The sequence below is a fragment of the Hylobates moloch genome, unplaced genomic scaffold (assembly GCF_009828535.3).
Source record: "Hylobates moloch isolate HMO894 unplaced genomic scaffold, HMol_V3 SCAFFOLD_7, whole genome shotgun sequence".
Lineage (NCBI taxonomy): Eukaryota > Metazoa > Chordata > Mammalia > Primates > Hylobatidae > Hylobates > Hylobates moloch.
The window spans coordinates 10,387,406-10,407,335 of NW_026652282.1; the positions used below are offsets into that span (position 1 = coordinate 10,387,406).

The window sequence follows — 19,930 nt, forward strand, 5'->3', positions numbered from 1 at the left end:
CAGAAATTCAGCACTGGACAAGTATATCCTATACCCTGGTTGCCATGGTTACTGGGAGTCCCTGCGTAGGGCATAAACACCAGTTGTTATACCTGAATATAGGAGCGCTCTCTTGACTCTTGATGGATTTTCCCACATCACTCTCCTTTTGTCTGTGTAACTTTTTTGAGATAAAAAGTTGGATACAATTGGAGCTCTGTCTCTTCCCTGAGCACTTCCTGTGATGAGAGGCTCCTTTCATTCGCCACTACCATTCTAAATACCAGCCAGGAAGCCTGCAGCTGGCAGTGCTCCACTGCTTTGGCAAAGGCTGGGCCTTCATCTTCTGGGTCAGATTGCTTTGTTATTTATAACTTCCCAGTAAATGCAAAATATTTTACTAAAGTAGTTATTTTTGTATCTCTCAGATACTGTAAGTACCTAGGCTTTCAGAAGAGCCCCACAATCAGAAGGGAGGCCAGATGACAACCTCATATAGTCCCATTTGCATTATTATTTAAAACTAGGATTCCCGGCCAGACGTGGTGGCTCACATCTGTAATCCCAACACTTTGAGAGGCCAAGGTGGGAGGACCACTTGAGCCCAGGAGTTGGAGATCAGTCTGAACCCCGTCTCTACAAAAGATACAGAAATTAGCCAGGCGTGGTGGTGTGTGCCTGTAGTGTCAGCTACTCAGGAGACTGAGGTGGAAGGATCACCTGAGCCCAGGAGATTGAGGCTGCAGTGAGCCATGATTGCACCACTGCACTCCAGCCTGGGTGACAGAGACAGACCCCCATCTAAAAAAAAAAAAAAAGATTTCCACAAATATTAGCATGCATCATCAGAAATGCTCCGTGTTCATGATTGCACATTGCTTTCACTTTGCCAGGTGCTGGGGGCAAAGAGATGATTAAGACACTGTCCCAGGCCTCGAGCCCCACAAAACACAGGGGAAGCGCCATGCTATGCAGCCAGCAATCATTTTACCTTTTAAGACCTCTGAGAGAGACACCCACTGGAAAGGGGTGCACAGGACCCCAGAGGATCAACTAACCCAGTGTGGGGGGGTCAGGGAAAGCTTCATAGAGGCCGTGACCCTTAGGGCAAATCTTGAGAGGAAGATGGCCAGGCAGAGGAAATGGGAAAGTCTGTTCCAGCACCATATTTGCTAGATTCTTGGCACTTTATGTATAGCATCTCCTTTAATCTTCACAACTACCCTGCTGCACAGCATTTTAGAGGTGAGGAAACTAAGGCTGAGAGAGATTAAGTTACTTGCCCAAGGATACACAGAGACAAAGCCAGGACTAACTCATAACAAAGTGGGTAGGTTTTGTTTGTTTGTTTTGCATGTCAGATTGCTTCTAGAAATAACAGCAGGCTTCCTATTAATTCCAGGCAAGGTCCTGCTATTTTATAATTGTGGTTTGTTCTTTCAACGACAGGAGCATGTGGTGTATGGATCCCACCTTATCCCAGTACTGTGCACTCCTCCTGATGTTGGAGAGATTGGGAGGGACCACCTGGCTAGGATTGCTGGCTCTCCTGACACCTTCTTGTGGCATCCATGTGGTTTATCCAGTTTTCTGAAAAGTAAGTAATTTTTAAAATACTGAAATTTGAAAGTATAAGAACATGTTGCTTTTTAAGGGATATTTACATGTTTATATATTTTTATGAATTTGAAGACTATAAATATATAAATGCAGTTTCAAGTATCATTTCCTATAAAATATAGGGCCTTTCTTTTCTTTTCTTTTTTTGAGACAGAGTCTCACTCTGTCACCCAGGCTGGAGTTCAGTGGCGCAATCTTGGCTCACTGCAACCTCCGCCTTCCAGGTTCAAGTGATTCTCGTGCTTCAGCCTTTCAAGTAGCTGGGATTACAGGCATGCACCACCATGCCTGGCTAAAGTTTTTGTATTTTTTTTAGTAGAGACGGGGTTTCACCATGTTGCCCAGGCCGGTCTTGGACTCCTGGCCTCATGTGATCCACCTGCTTCAGCCTCCCAAAGTGCTGGCATTACAGATGTGAGCCACCACGGCCCGCCAAATATAGGGCCTTTCTATCTTCATGTTCCGCCAGTATGATCTAGGGAAATAACAATCAATTATGAAAAAAATAGTTATTTATAATCCTTTGTTAAATTTTTGTAAGTACCCTTCTGGACAGAGAGTCAAAAATAGAATTAAAATTAATTTGTTGGACATACTCTTGCTTTCTTTTAAAATGTAAATGAGATACAAATAGGGGTAGGTTCCAAGTAGTCATTAATCTTTTTCAAATGGTGGCAAATTTTTTTTAAACATCTAAAACAACCATGGTAAAGTTACATATCCAATTAAGAAGCAAGTTAAAACTTCACCCATTCAAAAACTTCTTTACTTTTTATTTTTGGAATATACCATATTCACTTTTGACATGCAGGTAAACGTAGATACAGGTAGCTCCCCAGCAGCTACTTTTACAGCTTCAGAGTGATGTCGTAACTCACGAAATTCCCCTTTGTAGACTGAAACAAAAAATTCAGAAATTTCCAAGGTGCCTGTGAGGCCCTGAGTCATCTGACTGGATTCCACCTAATGCGCCTATCTGTGAATGATTGAAGACAGAGCTGCAAAACCAGTTTCAGTTTTTTTTTTTCTCTAACCGCAGCACAGCCAGGCACTCGTCCAACAGTTTCCCACGTAGCTCTTCCCCATGGCGTGTGACTTCATGTGCGTGTCAGTTGGGAAGAGCTAAAAGTCAAAGTTCACCCATGTCTAGCAGAAAAGGACTTGAAGATTTTACATGGACTGTGTGTTGGTGTTTATGAGTCCACCAGGCCATCTTGTTTTGTCTTATCTTTTCAGACTGAGGATTTCTATTCCTTCAGTTTTGTTTTCTTTCAACAGGTGGGCTTTTGTCCCCCAGCTTTGTGAAATCTCACACATTGCTCAGCAGAAAGTTTCCAAATGACTTAGTGGATTTTTATGGACATTTAAAAATGAGGCTGAATGCGGTTGCTCAGGTCTGTACTCCCAGCACTTTGGGAGGCTGAGGCAGGTGGATCATCTGAGGTGAGGAGTTTGAGACCAGCCTGATCAACATGGTGAAACCCTGTCTCTACTAAAAATACAAAAATTAGCTGGGTGTGGTGGTGCGCACCTGTAGTCCCAGCCACCTGGGAGGCTGAGGCACGAGAATTGCTTGAACTCGGGAGGCGGATGTTGCAGTGAGCTGAGATCATGCCACTGCACTCCAGCCTGGGTGACAGAGGGAGACTCTGTCTCAAAACAAAAAGGACATGGGGGGTTCTTTTTAGGGTTGCTAAAAATGTTCTAAAATTGATGGTGATGGATGCACATGCTAAACATCACTGAATTGTACCCTTTAAATGAGTGAATTGTATAGTATAAATAATATCAATAAAGCTGTTACCCAAAAAAATCAGATGAATGGAAGGAAGAAATTGGAGAGAGGGTCTCTATTGGATATTTATCTCTTCCAGTCATTCTGAACCTTAGTACGAACCTTAGTCCCAATTTATACATGCTTGTAATGACGGTCTTTCTCAAAGGGGGCTTTCTGGAGGCCCAGCCACATCACTGACAGATAAAGAGTGAGTCTCCCAATGCCTTCAAAGTTGTCAGGGCAGTTTCCTGGGCTCCAGCATTTGCGGTTCTGCATAAAATCTGCTTTCACACAGCTCACAGGGCTCAACGGGGTTCCCAAATCATCGGTCCTTGTGTTTCTTCCCCATTTCTCAAGCCACAGATCTGAGCTGAACTATCAATGATATTAAACCCCTGGAAAATAAAAAATCCTCTAGAATCAACCCCAAACAGTTGACATTTTCGTTCCCAGTGAGAGCTATACTCAGAAAAGAATTGTAATAACCACAAATGAAATCAGCCCTGCACTCTCGCCCTTCATATTGAGGCCCTGGGATCAATGGCATCAGCATCACCTGGGAGCAAATACCAAAACAAGGGCCGCATCCCAGACCTACTGAATCTGAATCTACATTTTTCACCAAGTCCTCAGCAATCAACTGCATATTAACTGTCCACAGCAGCTGGCCCTATGAAGTCTGCCTTCCTGCTTATACCTTTGGATGAAATGCCTGAGTTCCTAGCATGGAAACTAACATGGATCTCTCCGATTGTCTCGGTCACCAATGACCTCCACCCTTTGCATCACTAAATTCAGTGGACAATTCTCAGCCTTGAATCCTCTCTACAGCATTTGACACGCTTGCTTCCTTCTTGAGAACATTTTCATGTGGCTTGTAGTAGGTTACACTCTCATTGGTTTTTCCTATCACTGGTCACTCTGTTTCAGTATCATTTGCTGGTTCATCTTTCCTGACTTTTTAACTGGAATGTCCTAGAATGTAATCCTCGGACCCCTTCTATCTACATTCACTCCTTTGGTGATCTTCTCTAGTTCCATGGCTTCCTACATCATCTCCATGCTAATGACCTCCCCCCTGTCTCTCTTCAGGCTTGCATCTCCCCCTCAGAATTCCAGATCCAGAAACCTAACAGTCAACTTGACAACTCTACTTGCATGTCTAGTGAGCATCTCAAACTTAACATGTTTAAAATCAAGCTTCCAATCTTCTCTCCAGCACCTCATTCTCCACTGAATGGCAACTCCATCCTTGTGTACCTTGAGCTAAAGAAACATGGAGTCATCATTAACTCCTCTCTTTCTTTCATATCATACTTCCAATCAGTTGGCAAATCATATTGGCTCTATTTCAAATATATATCCAGAAGCCCAACTTAAAAATGGGCAGGAGATTTGAATAGATGCTTCACCAAAGAAGAGCAAAGAAGATACAGGAGTGGCCAATGTGCACATGAAAAGATGCTCAACATGGTTAGTCCTTAGGGAAATGCAAATTAAACCCACCACGAGAAACCACTTCACACCCACTTGGGTGGCCATAATTAGAAAAAACAAAACAACACACACACACACACACACACACACACACACACACAGAAAATAACAAGTGTTGGTGAGGATGTGGAGAAATTAGAATCTTTGTACATTACTGGCAGGAATATAAAACGGTGCAGCCACTTTGGGAAACAGTTTGGCAGTTTCTTTTTTTTTGAGACGGAGTCTCGCTCTGTCGCCCAGGCTGGAGTACAGTGGCGCGATCTCGGCTCACTGCAAGCTCTACCTCCCGGGTTCATGCCATTCTCCTGCCTCAGCCTCTCAAGTAGCTGGGACTACAGGCGCCCACCACCACGCCTGGCTAATTTTTTTTGTATTTTTAGTAGAGACGGGGTTTCACCATGTTAGCCAGGATGGTCTCGATCTCCTGACCTCGTGATCCGCCTGCCTCGGCCTCCCAAAGTGCTGGGATTACAGGCATGAGCCACTGCACCCGGCCTGGCAGTTTTTTAAGAAGTTAAGCATCATAGTAAACATAGGACTCAGTTAAAAATAAAAATAAAAGAAGTTAAGCATAAATTTACCATACATCCCAGCAATTCTACACCTTGGTGTGTACACAAGAGAAATGAATGCATACATTTACACGAAGACTCATCTGTGAGCATCCATAGCAGCACTATTCATAGTAGCCAAAAAGTGGAAACAACCCAAATGTCCATTAACTGGTGAATGGATCAACAAGATATGGTATAGATATTCAAAGAAATACTATTCCATAATAAAAAGGAGTGAAGTAATGATACATGCTATAGCACAGATGAACTTTGAAAGCATTTGCTAAATGTAAGAAGCCAATCACAAAAGACCACATATTGAATGACTCCACTTATGTGAAGTGTCTGGAATATACAAATCTACAGAGATGGAAAGTGGATTTGCAGTTACCTAGGGCTGGTGGGAGAAAAGAGGAGTGACTACAGATGGGCACAAAGGACCTTGTTGGAGTAGTGGAAATGTTCTGAAATTGGATTGTGGTAATGGCTGAATAACTCTGTAAATCTGTTTAAAAATCATTGAATTGTGCACTTAAAACAAGTGAATTTTATCATATGTAAATTATACCTCAATAACACTGTTTAAAAATATCCGGAATGTGACCACATATTATGTTCTCTACCATTGTCTTGTTCTAAGCCAGCATCATCCTCACCTGGCTGACTGTCACCTGGATGACCAATTGTCATACAGATACCACCTGCTAAGTGGTTGCCTGACTTCCACTCTTGTCTCCCAAGTACATTTCTAATACAACAGCCAGAATGATCCTGGGAAATATGCAAATCAGATCAAGTTACCTCTCTGCTTAAAACTCTCTGTTGGCTCCTGTCTCCAAGAGAAAGACAAAGTTCTTATAGTGGTCTTTAAAGCTTCACTAATCTGACCCCTCCTTGTTACCTTTCTGAGCTCCCTGCCTGCTATTAATACTTACCCCTTGCTGGAGACTGCATTCAGTCACACTGGCCTCCTTGCTGCTCTTTGGCCATACCAGGCACATTTCTGCCACAGGGCCTTTGGGCTATTGCTTCTGCCTGGAATGTTCATACCCCAGATTCCTTTTTTTTTTTTTTTTTAAGACAGGGTCTAGCTCTGTCACCCAGGATTTAGTGCAGTGCCATGATCTCAGCTCACTGCAACCTCTGCCTCCCAAGCTCAAGAGATCCTCCCGCCTCAGCCTCCCAAGTAGCTGGGACTACAGGCACATGCCATCATGCTCGGCTAATTTTTCAATTGTTTTTGTAGAGATGAGGTCTCAATGATATTGCCCACGCTAGTCTTGAACTCCTGGGTTCAAGCGATCCTCCCACCTTGGCCTTCCAAAGTGTTGGGATTATAGGCGTGAACAACTGGACCCAGCCTCCCAGATTCCTAATGACTTAGCTTACCTCTCTCAAGCCCTAGCTCAAATTTCACCTGGGGCAGTGAGGCTTTCCCTGGCCTCTTCCTACATTCCCTAGCACCCTTTCTGATTTTTTTTCTTTTTCTTTTTCTTTTTTTTTTTTTTGAGATGGAGTCTCACTCTGTCTTCTGGGTTGGAGTGCAGTGGTATGATCTCAGCTTGCTGCAACCTCTGCCTTCCGGGTTCAAGCAGTTCTCCTGCCTCAGCCTCCTGAGTAGCTGCGATTACAGGCACCTGCAACTACGCCCAGCTAATTTTTTTGTATTTTTAGTAGAGACGAGGTTTCACCATATTGGCCAGGCTGGTCTCCATACCCTGACCTCGTGATTCACCTGCCTTGGCCTCCCAAAATCCTGGGATTACAGGAGTGAGCCACCACCACGCCTGGCCTCTGATTTTTTTAAAATAGAGCTTATTCACCATTGAAATACAATACCCTGGCCGGGCGTGGTGGCTCACACCTGTAATCCCAGCGCTGGAGGCCGAGGTGGGTGGATCACTTGCGGTCAGGAGTTTGAGACCAGCCCAGCCAACGTGGTGAAACCCGTCTCTACTAAAAATACAAAAATTAGCCAGGCATGGTGGCATGTGCCTGTAATCCCAGCTACTTGGGAGCCCGAGGCCCTGGAGAATGGCTTGAACCCAGGAGGTGGAGGTTGCAGTGAGCCAAGATCATGCCACTGCACTGCAGTCTGGGTGACAGAGCAAGACCATGTCTTAAAAAAAAAAAAAAAAAAGAAAGAAAGAAAGAAAAAGAAAGAAATAGAATGCCTTGCTCTTGCTCACGGGGTCAGAGATTTTTGTCTTTTTGGTTCACAGCTAATCTCCAGCCCCTAGAATAGTTCTGGCACACAGAGTGCCCTCAAGAAATATTTGTTGAATGAGAGCACCTAAGAAATTTGGAAGAGCCAGGAATATGACAGATCAACACATACATACATTTAGGTGAAAGATTAGGCCGGGCACGGTGGCTCACGCCTGTAATCCCAGCACTTTGGGAGGCCGAGGCGGGCGGATCACGAGGTCAGGAGATCGAGACCATCCTGGCTAACACGGTGAAACCCCGTCTCTACTAAAAATACAAAAAATTAGCCGGGCGCGGTGGTAGGTGCCTGTAGTCCCAGCTACTCAGGAGGCTAAGGCAGGAGAATGGCGCGAACCCGAGAGGTAGAGCTTGCAGTGAGCCGAGATCGCGCCACTGCACTCCAGCCTGGGCGACAGAGCAAGACTCCATCTCAAAAAAAATAAAAAATAAAAAAAGATTAAAAACAAACTCAGAGGGAGTGATTGTAGTTTATGACAGGCAAAACAATTTGAGAGTGGAAAGAATGGGCAATTGGAAAAGAGAGAACATTTTTTTTCCCCAGAACATTTTGCAGCGTTTCTTCTCCAAGTATGTAGTATCTTTGAGTAAACATCACATATGCTATAAAGTCTTAGGCCATATATGCTCAAACTCTATTATAAAGCTAATTGTTCAATTGTCATATAATCCTTCCCTTTCTTGTGTGTTATTTTCTGTTTTAATGTTCAATAACATTGTTAGAAAGAAAAGGAGATAAAAAAAATTCTATTTGTTCACTGTTTTACTTGCCAGAAGACCCTGCAAGTACTTAAGGAATATAGTTGAAAAAGGTTATTAAAATTGTTTGGTGATTTTGTGGTTGTTGACTTAGTTGTCTGTTAGCATGCGTTACCGACTGTACTTGGCTATATGTTAGTAATTCTAGAAGTGACTCTTTGAAAATAATTTTCCCCAAATCGTGTACATAAACACTATTTGTAACTTATGAGTTTTTTAAAGTTTATATGCATTTATTTTTGTTATAATTCAGTGGCTTTTAGTATATTCACAAAGTTGTGCGGTTATCATCATTATCTAATTCCAGAATGTTTTCATTACCCCAAGAAGGAATCCAGTACCAGTTAATAGCCACTCTCTATTCCACCCTCTTCCCAGCCCCCAGCCCCCCAACCACCACCTACTTTCTGTCCCTATGGATCTGCTTATCCTGGACATTTCATGCAAATGGAACCATACAATATGTAGGTTTTTGTGTCTGGCTTCTTTCACATCATTTTTTTTTCTTAAGAAGTAAACCATATTTTACTAACCAAATAAACTATACTGACCTTTACTTAAAGTACATCTTTAGCTGAATTTGCATAAATAATTTGACATTTCTACCTGTCACAATTATACTCCTTCCAACTTTTGTGTCAAAAATTATTTTTGATTAACCACATGCAAAACTTGACATTTTGAAATTCAGATACTCACTGTTATCTACAGATGAAGGTCACAAGATTTTTTTTCTTAAAAAAAATGAAGCAAGGATATTTTACCCTAGTTTTGTAACTTATTTGGCAAAAAAGAATTTAATGATGAGATTTCATCACTAGAGCCATTGTGTTTAGTAAGGACAAAATTTAGGAATGCTTAGAAGTTGCATCAATTTTTTTCTCACCTGTATGTCTCCTCCCAAACACACATATCCCGTGGTATAAAATATGTAGGCTGGGCATGGTGGCTCATGCCTATAATCCCAGCACTTTGGGAGGCCAAGGCAGGTGGATTGCTTTGAGCTCAGGAGTTCAAGACCAGCCTGAGCAACATGGTGAAACTCCGTCTCTACTAAAAATACAAAAATTAGCTGGGCATTGGTGGCTCATGCCTGTAGTCCCAACTACTTGGGAGGCTGAGGCCAGAGAATTGCTTGTTGAGCTGAGATTGTGCCACTGCACTCCAGCCTGAGAGACAGAGTGAGACCCCATCTCAAAAAATATACATATGTATGTGTGTGTGTGTGCACGTGTGTGGGGAGGGTGGTATACAATTGTTTGCATTGCATGACTTGTTGAAAAGTAATCTGTTCCTCACACAATTCCATTATATCTCTAAGCTACAGAATTCCATACTTAGCCCATCCTATGAACTTCCTTTATTCCATCTCTGCTCTATCTTATCACTGCTTTATATTATTTGTGAACATGTTTTGTTTTTTTTTTCTTTAATTGCCCATCAAGTTTCCTATGCAGGTCTCAGTAGTGGGATTTACATCCCTCAAAGCCCCAAAGTTTAACTCTAGGTTTGGCAGATGCTTAATGCAATTTTGCAAAATAGATTTTTACTTAAAATTACAGTGGAATTTCAATATGCCCACATCCTTTCTTTGGTTTTGTACAGTGATGTCACACTTTAGAAGCCCTGCATCTAACCTTAATAAATGGGATCAAATATTACTATTACTAATGTTTCAAACCCAATCTCCAGAAAAATAGATTTTTCAAGATAAATTCATTTCATTCATGTTACGGAATTTAAAATTTACCAAATTAATAACAAAGCCCTGAGTCGGGCAGTCAGGCAGGAGAAAGAAATAAAGGGTATTCAATTAGGAAAAGAGGAAGTCAAATTGTCCCTGTTTGCAGATGACATGATTTTATATTTGGAAAATCCCATCGTCTCAGCCCCAAATCTTCTTAAGCTGATAAGCAACTTCAGCAAAGTCTCAGGATACAAAATCAATGTGCAAAAATCACAAGCATTCCTATACACCAATAACAGACAAACAGCCAAATCATGAGTGAACTCCCATTCACAACTGCTTCAAAGAGAATAAAATACCTAGGAATCCAACTTACAAGGGATGCGAAGGACCTCTTCAAGGAGAACTACAAACCACTGTTCAACGAAATAAAAGAGGACATCAACAAATGGAAGAACATTCCACGCTCATGGATATGAAGAATCAATATCGTGAAAATGGCCATACTGCCCAAGGTAATTTATAGATTCAATGCCATCCCCATCAAGCTACCAATGACTTTCTTCACAGAATTGGAAAAAACTACTTTAAAGTTCATATGGAACCAAAATAGAGCCCGCATTGCCAAGGCAATCCTAAGCCAAAAGAACAAAGCTGGAGGCATCACACTACCTGACTTCAAACTATACTACAAAGCTACAGTAACCAAAACAGCATGGTAGTGGTACCAAAACAGAGATATAGACCAATGGAACAGAACAGAGCCCTCAGAAATAATACCACACATCTACAACCATCTGATCTTTGACAAACCTGACGAAAAACAAGAAATGGGGAAAGGATTCCCTATTTAATAAATGGTGCTGGGAAAACTGGCTAGCCATATGTAGAAACCTGAAACTGGATCCCTTCCTTACACCTTTTACAAAAATTAATTCAAGATGGATTAAAGACTTACATGTTAGGCCTAAAACCATAAAAACCCTAGAAGAAAACCTAGGCAATACCATTCAGGACATAGGCATGGGCAAGGACTTCATGTCTAAAACACCAAAAGCAATGGCAACAAAAGTCAAAATTGACAAATGGGAACTAATTAAACTAAAGAGCTTCTGCACAGCAAAAGAAACTACCATCAGAGTGAACGGGCCACCTACAGAATGGGAGAAAATTTTTACAATCTACCCATTTGACAAAGGGCTAACATCCAGAATCTACAAAGAACTTAAACAAATTTACAAGAAAAAATCAAACAATCCCATCAAAAAGTGGACAAAGGATATGAACAGACACTTTTCAAAAGAAGACATTTATGCAGCCAACAGACACATGAAAAAATGCTCATCATCACTGGCCATCAGAGAAATGCAAATCAAAACCACAATGAGATACCATCTCACACCAGTTAGAATGGCCATCATTAAAAAGTCAGGAAACAACAGGTGCTGGAGAGGATGTGGAGAAATAGGAACACTTTTACACTGTTGGTGGGACTGTAAACTAGTTCAACCATTGTGGAAGTCAGTGTGACAATTCTTCAGGGATCTAGAACTAGAAATACCATTTGACCCAGCCATCCCATTACTGGGTATATACCCAAAGGATTATAAATCATGCTGCTATAAAGACACATGCACATGTATATTTACTGCGGCACTATTCACAATAGCAAAGACTTGCAAACAACCCAAATGTCCATCAATGATAGACTGGATTAAGAAAATGTGGCACATATACACCATGGAATACTATGCAGCCATGAAAAAGGATGAGTTCATGTCCTTTGTAGGGACATGGATGAAGCTGGAAACCATCATTCTGAGCCAACTATCACAAGGACAGAAAACCAAACACCTCATGTTCTCACTCATAGGTGGGAATAGAACAATGAGAACACTTGGACACAGGTTGGGGAACATCATACACCGGGGCCTGTTGTGGGGTGGGGGGAGCGGGGAGGGATGGCATTAGGAGATATACCTAATGTAAATGAAGAGTTAATGGGTGCAGCACACCAACATGGCACATGTATACATATGTAACAAACCTGCATGTTGTGCACATGTACCCTAGAACTTAAAGTATAATAATAAAAAAAAAAGCCCTGAGTCGTAACAGGCTGTGTTAGATTGTATTCTTGTTCAAATATTTGATGACCCTCCCGGTGGGACCATTGTAGGATACCACATCACTCAGATCAGGCTTTTCCATGTGACTTGCAATGTCCCTCTCTTTAGGAAGATTATACATCACGATGTGTGACTTGCTTTGGTGAATATCATATGAGGGGAGATGATGAATGTCACTTCTGTGTGGAAGCTTCAAGAGCCAGCAGGGGTTTTATTTTTGGTCTCTTTTCTCTCAACCAGTGATACCTGCAATATATCAGACAGAGGCTGATCCATTACCTCAGGTTCATCAGGTCCAGAGGGAAGATGACATGGACAGGAACCACAGCTGACCCATAATGGACATTAAGGTGAGAAATAAATCTTTGTTTTTATAAGCCACTGAGGTTTGTGGAGGTCATTTTTTACCGCAGCGTAACTTAAGCTGACAGATAAATGTTTTAAGAGAGATAGAATTCCATTTACCTGCATTTATATTATGAATCCCAGTAAGCTTAGACTAGATAATCTATAAGACATCTACTTCTTCTAACTTAGAAAAGGAATTTATTGGGGGAGATGTTAAGTAGCTCTTAGAGGTAAGGCTGGAGTTTGGAGTGTGGGCAGGCACCAAAGGGAATCCACAAGGCTGGAGCTGCAGCCATGGCCGGAACATGAATGACCTGATTAAGATGCTGTCACTGTTAGGTACTGGAAACTGCCACTGGCATTCTGGACACTAGCACCAATGGTGGTCACTAGATACTAGAGGCTACTACTACCTGTGCCAGAATGAACCCTGAACTAATCCAGCATCTCTTTGTTGCTTGCCCAAGACTCAGCTCTTCAAAGAGAGTATCTGATTGGCCAGTCTTGGGTCTCCTGCCTGTATTTTTGTTGTCAGGGTACTGGAAGAGGAAGTGTCTCTCCATTGGGACTTTTATAATGAAACGACTTACAAGATAGTTGGTTTCTTAAGTGTTGGAAGGACCTTCAGATGCTAACCAAACCGCATCCCCTACAAAAGACAAATATCCCCCACAAACTTAGAAGATAAGCAAACTTGGCTGGGTGCAGTGGCTCACTCTTATAATCCCAGCACTTTGGAAGGCTGAGGTGGGCAGATCATCTGATGTCAGGAGTTCAAGACCAGCCTGGCCAACATGATGAAACTCCGTCTCTACTAAAAATACAAAAATTAACCAGACGTGGTGGTGCACACCTGTAATCCCAGCTACTCGGGAGGCTGAAGCAGGAGAATCACTTGAACCCTGGAGGCAGAGGTTGCAGTGAGCCAAGATCATGCCACAGCACTCTGGCCTGGGCAACAGAGTCAGACTCCATCTAAAAAAAAAAAAAAAAAAAAAAAAAAAATAGGAAAAAGAAAAGAAAAGAAAAAGAAGATAAGCAAACTTTACAACTTCTATTCTGCATTTCCATTATGAGGGTTGATATGGTTTGGCTGTGTCCCCACGTAAATCTCATCTTGAATTGTAGCTCCCATAATCCCCACATGTCATGGGGGGTAATTGAATCATGGGGGCGGGTTTTTCCCATGACAGTGAGTAAGTCTTAGGAAGTCTGATGGTTGTATAAAGGGCAGTTCCCCTGTACACTCTCTCTTGCCTGCCCCCATGTAAGACATGCCTTCGCTCCTCCTTTGCTTTCTGCCATGATTGTGAGGCCTCCTCAGCCATGTGGAACTGTGAGTTCATTAAATCTCGTCTTCTTTATAAATTACCAAGCCTCAGGTATGTCTTTATTAGCAGCGTAAGAACAGACTAATACAGAGGTATGACATAAGCAGTGTAGTATAAATGATTGCATTCTAATTGAAAGTATATGTGATGGATGGACATATTCTAGTCCAGTGCTGTCTGATAGAATTTTCTGTGCTGATGCACACGCTCTTTATCTACTCCATCAGTTGGGTAGCCACTAGCCACATGTGCCTAAATAGAGCAGTGCAAATGAGGCTAATGTGACTTAGGAATTGAATTCCGAATGCTATCTCATTTTAATTGGTTTGCATTGAAATTTAAATAGCCACACACGCGTCTTGGCTACCATATTGGACAGCACAATTCTAGTCCATTCAGGCACCACACCTAATTTTCTCCATGAAGGTCTTCTCTCTTTTTGTGTTAGATTTATTCCTAAGTATTTTATAATTTTGTTATTGAAGTTAATATAGTTTTAAATCGATGTTTTGGCCGGGCGCAGTGGCTCACGCCTGTAATCCTAGCACTTTGGGAGGCCAAGGCGGGTGGATCACGAGGTCAGGAGATTGTGACCATCCTGGCTAACACGGTGAAACCCTGTCTCTACTAAAAATACAAAACATTAGCGGGACATGGTAGCGGTCACCTGTAGTCCCAGCTACTCGGGAGGCTGAGGCAGGAGAATAGCGTGAACCTGGGAGGCGGAGCTTGCAGTGAGACTGCACCACTGCACTCCAGCCTGGGTGACAGAGCGAGACTCTGTCTAAAAAAGAAAAAAAAAAAAAAATTGATGTTTCCTGTGTTTTGTTAGTTATATAAACGGAACTTATTTTTGTTAACCACTTTTTATCTAGCCACCTTGTTAAACCCTTTCAACGATAGATTTTCTATAGTGTGATTTGGATTTTCTGATGATATTGTCTGTGTTTAATAAGTTTTGTTTCTCCCTTTGCAGTCCTCACACTTTTTTGCTTTTATTGCTGTGTGATAGGACCTCCCATGCAATGTTGAAGAGAGAGGTTGGAGCAGACATTCTTATCTTTTTTTTTTTCTATTTTAAAGGGCATACATAATGGATTTTAACCATTAAGAATGATGTTTGGTATAGGTTTTTAGTAGATATTCTTTATGAGGTTAGGGAAGTCCCTTCTATTCCTAGTTTGCTAAGAGATTACTTATCACAAATGGGTGTTGAATTTAATTGATGAATTTTTTCTTCACCTATTGAGTTGACTGCATGTTGTTTTCCCTTTGAACTGTTCATGTTAAACTACCCTTGCATTCCTGAGATACGTCCAAATTAGTCATTACAAATGAAATTCTATTATTTTCTCTTATTAGTCACTTTTTCCTCCCTCTTTGCATGTCTAACACTTTTTGGCACGTGGGATGTAGTATATAAATTAAACAGAAATGGTCCACATAATGTCTTCCACCAGTGAGGGTTCACCCTTTCCACTTTTAGGCAGGTAGAGTGAGGGATTTATCAAATTTAATCAGTGATTTCGTTTAGCCCGAGCCTAGCTGTAGCTGTGACTAGGATCCAGCACCAGCTTGGATTATTTATACTCCTGTGGATGGAGTGAGGGTAGGGGAGGTGAGAGGACAAGAAGCTGGTTATGTGAGGGTGATGGCAGTCTCAGCTCTTAAACCAAAAAGTAAAGAAAGCTGCAAATGAGCACTGGGTATTTAGATAGAAGATCACGGTGTGGCTGGAAGAGGAACACTTCAGCATCGCTATCCTGAGTCTTAGGAGCAGCACATATGGTTTTGGACATGTCTGTGTGGGCTTATGTCTGAAGGAAATAGTTGCCAAGATAACTGGACTTTTGCCTTGCACTAACCATTATAGCCTAAGACAAAGATTAAATTTCGAGGCCTTATGAAGTACTTTTAAAGTTTTCTTAAAATTGCTTCGTTGAAAAACTTCCACTTATTGCCCAAAATAATAATATAACGTGGAATTCAAAATTTAAATAAAAATTACCTAGAATCCTACTGCCATAATAATTCAACTGCTTTGATTTTCCTTGCTGCCTTCCATTCTTTTGTATATAAGCACTTATATATACACACTCATACAAACACACACACATATACTTTTTACATAATTGTAACCATGGTGTGTATGTGATTTTCCTTCCATTGCCTTTGAAGGTTAAGTTCAGTTTTTGACTCATGTTCATCAGCAAATCAGCAAAGGGATTGAATTCCTCACTTCATTCCTGAATTTTAATGCTTGTTCCATTTTGCCATTTTTTTTAATTAACTGAGTTAAGCTATATTTAGAGTGTGGTTGAGAAAGTGCAGCACTATTCAACATACATATATTATTTTTAAGAGAATACATTAGGACCTGCATCACTAGAGAAAGCATGACAATTTTAAGTTCTTCCACCAGTTATGAAGATTTAATAATAGTTTGCCTGTTTTCTTTATTTAGAAAGATTTATCGAAAGCTGCTATGTGCTAAGTTATTTGTGACCTTGTTTGCTAAACTTGTACTACTCTTTCCACAGCCCTTCCCATTGCTGCCTGCTCATTCTTAGGGCTCGACATGAGTCACCTCCTCATTCCTGCCTTCTCTGGTATCATCACCCTATATTCCCACCTACTGCACCTTGATTATTTTCTGCAGTCCATTTGTAACTACACGTTTGTTTAGTTACTTATTGAATGTCTCCTCCAATCTTCTCTAAGCTCTTCTAGAAAAGGAACTGAATCTATTTTGTTCACCAAGAAAAGGTCACATAACATTTTTTAAAAAACTGGTGGATGGGAGCCAAAGTGTGGAGGAGGGTGTTTGTCCTCAGAGAAGAGGATGGTGGCTGGGGACGCCCCCTGAATTCCTCCTGTGTCTTATTTACTGCTGTATTCTCAGCACCTAGAACAGTGTACACACTCACTATATATTTGTTGAATAAATAAGTACTAACATGAATTGACTTTTCATTTCCTGCAAATCTTAAAATCACCCAAGGGAAGAGACAGTAAACGTGTGTCTATGTTGCAGGCATTGGAAGGATTTGGGTGAGCATGGTGGTTACCCACAAACTTGAGAGGTGTGAGTTGTGTTGGCTCCTGCCTGCCATGCCTGCCTCCCTTCTGACAGTGTGTAGGTTGACAGAAGGAAGCATGGCAATGGCTTTTGACACCCAGGTTGCCATTTGACAATGTCCACTGGATAGAATTCATGGGACTCATGAAAGTATGTATGTTTTATTTGGTTGAGGGCCGGAATTTTCATTTGCTTACATCAATCTGAGTCTGGAAATTCTGAAATTTGCTCACTGGTGATATGTAGATTAAGGATGATGCTCCTATTCATTTTTGCTTGAGAACTCCTTTTTAAGTGGAGCAGTGAAGAAATCCGATTTCTGGCATTTCCTTATGCATTGAAATTTTATCTGACTTAAGAATCACTATCAAAAGTTCTATGTTAGTGCAAGAAACATGCTGAACTTAGTATCTAGGCAAACTGGATAAGTGTGACATTGGTATAAAGTATTGAAGATGTATATGTTATATAAATATGTAAGTATATAAATAAATGCATTATTAAATACGTCAATATATGTTGAAAAGCTATATATTATAAAAAATGCTTCCTCAACCAAATTGGGATTTTTCTTCCATATACTATTTGGTAATGTTCTTTTTCACTTAACATTATATGTTGTTATGAATTTTCACTCTGGCTTGACTTTAAAGCCAAATATAACAAATTTTGAGTTACTTTTATGTATATTTTATGCTTTTTCCCCTTCTTAATACAGCTATAGAAGAACATCTATGCAATATTACGACCAAATCTGTTATTTGGCCAAACGACTTAGGAAAAATATCAAATTTGTGACTATTTACATATGTAATATAATGGTGAAATGGCCTACAACTGAGTTCTGTGTTTTTCCTTGTATGTGAAAATAAAAGCAGTTCAATTATCATCAGTATTTACTGTACCCGAGTCTAGGGCCCACTTACTTGTAGTTTTTTTTTTTTTCTTGAGACAGAGTCTTACTCTGTTGCCCAGGCTGGAGTGCAGTGGCACGCAATCTTGACTCACTGCAACCTCCGCCTCCTGGGTTCAAGCGATTCTCCTGCCTCAGCCTCCCGAGTTGCTGGGATTACAGGCACGTGCCACCACGCCCAGGTAATTTTTTTGTATTTTTAGTAGAGATGGGGTTTCACCATGTTGGCCAGGCTAGTCTCAAACTCCTGACCTCGTGATCCACCTGCCTCGGCCTCCCAAAGTGCTGGGATTACAGGCGTGAGCCACCACGCCCAGCCACTTGTAGCTTTTCATCAGAGATGCCAGAAGTGATTTCTTTCAGACTCCAGCTTGAGATGGGGTATTAACTCCCAGTACTCATAGTAATAAGTAGATGTTATTTAAATAAAAGAATCATTTATGCATAGCAACCTTGGCCTCTTTCTCTCCCATGAGTGAGGCATTGGTGTTTACAGAATATAAAGATGAAAATCTTCGTTAGATGAAAGGAGTCAAACTAGGTTAGTTCTTTAATGTTTTCATCAAGGAACAAGTTTATGGAGCAAGAGAGATAGCAACTGTCTATCCAACTTGCATCAGCTTACCAACCATACACATCCAACATCAAAAATCCCCCAAACTTGCCCTTCAGAGAAAAATCTTTTAACCCACTTTACTCTTGCACTGACATAGAAATGTGGTTAAGAAGTGAATGGTGGAAGAGACCAGAATATACTAACATTCTTAAATGTCAGTTGGCTAGTTTCCAACTGATAGTAATTTTAGAGAAAGTAACTTTCCTTATTCTTTCTTAAGGTACTATAAGCTACACTCAAATATGTTTGAATGCCTTCTTACATTTTGGAACAGCCTAAGAGTCACTCATGGAACCTTCTTAGAACATTTTTATGAAAGCTGTTGGGTTTGTCAAGGTTTACTTTAACTCAAAATACAATAATTTCATGAGATCACTTGTTAATAGCTAGTTGGCATTAGCAGTTGCACAGATAAACTCCTATTTGATCACTCCTTGACTATGGTTAGGTTGTACGATTTTCAGGTGGCATTTCTTTAATTACCCTGTGGATTGCTTGTTGCAATTTGACCCAACGTACATGACTTTTTTTTCTATTGGAAAATTAACTCTAATGTTCATATATAATGTTTTACTGCGTACTTTTAATATGTGTTTTAAAACAAGATAGTGTATATCTCTTCTTCCCCCCAATTTAACAGATTTGTATTTTATAAACGTTTATACATATTTCCTTGGGGAAATGACCTGCAGATAAGAAATAGATTTCTGTTTATGAGAAAACAATTATTTAAGCTTATGTGTCGTTTTCAGAAGCATTCTAAAATTGCCTTTTTAATTTGTGAGGAACTTTCTCAAATATGACCTTTCTAGTGCTGAATGAAAAGTCATTACCTGAAAATGACTCCCCAAAGAGCTGGAGATTATTTAAATTGTTGTGAGCCCCAGCATCATAAAAGTGAGATCTTTGTCTTGGAAAATAAACAGACTAAATCTTTTTTAAAAAGCTTTTATTTTAGGTTTAGGGGTACATGTATAGGTTTGTCATGTAGGTAAACTGCCTGTTGCGAGGGCTTGGTGTACGGATTATTTAGTTACCCAGGTAATAAGCATAGTACTTGATACCTAGTTTTTTTCTGCTCCTTTTCCTCCTCACACCCTCAACCCTCAAGTGGGCCCTGCTGTCTCTTATTCCTCTCTATGTGGCCATGCGTTCTCATCATTTAGCTTCTACTTATGAGTGAGAACACGCAGTATTTGGTTTCCTGATAAACAAACTAAATCACCCTATAAAATGTACTGAGATGTCCCTATGAGTCCCTCCCGCCTGCAGGGTTCTCTATCATAGGATCCATGCACTCAACTTCATACATAAAGCAAGGACTTAAGGAGAGCTTCTCCAATATCACCTTTTGCCCCATCGCTTTCTATTCAGAGATGACAGAGGCAGTATTTTAACAAGATTAAAGAAAA

The 19,930-nt window shown here is 40.8% G+C and overlaps 1 protein-coding gene across 1 annotated transcript in view; it reads left to right on the forward strand.

The window, feature by feature from the left end:
* Nucleotides 1-19,930, forward strand: part of EGFL6 (EGF like domain multiple 6) — a 198,187-nt gene that overhangs the window by 100,284 nt on the left and 77,973 nt on the right. The gene's annotated exons all lie outside the window — the stretch shown is intronic.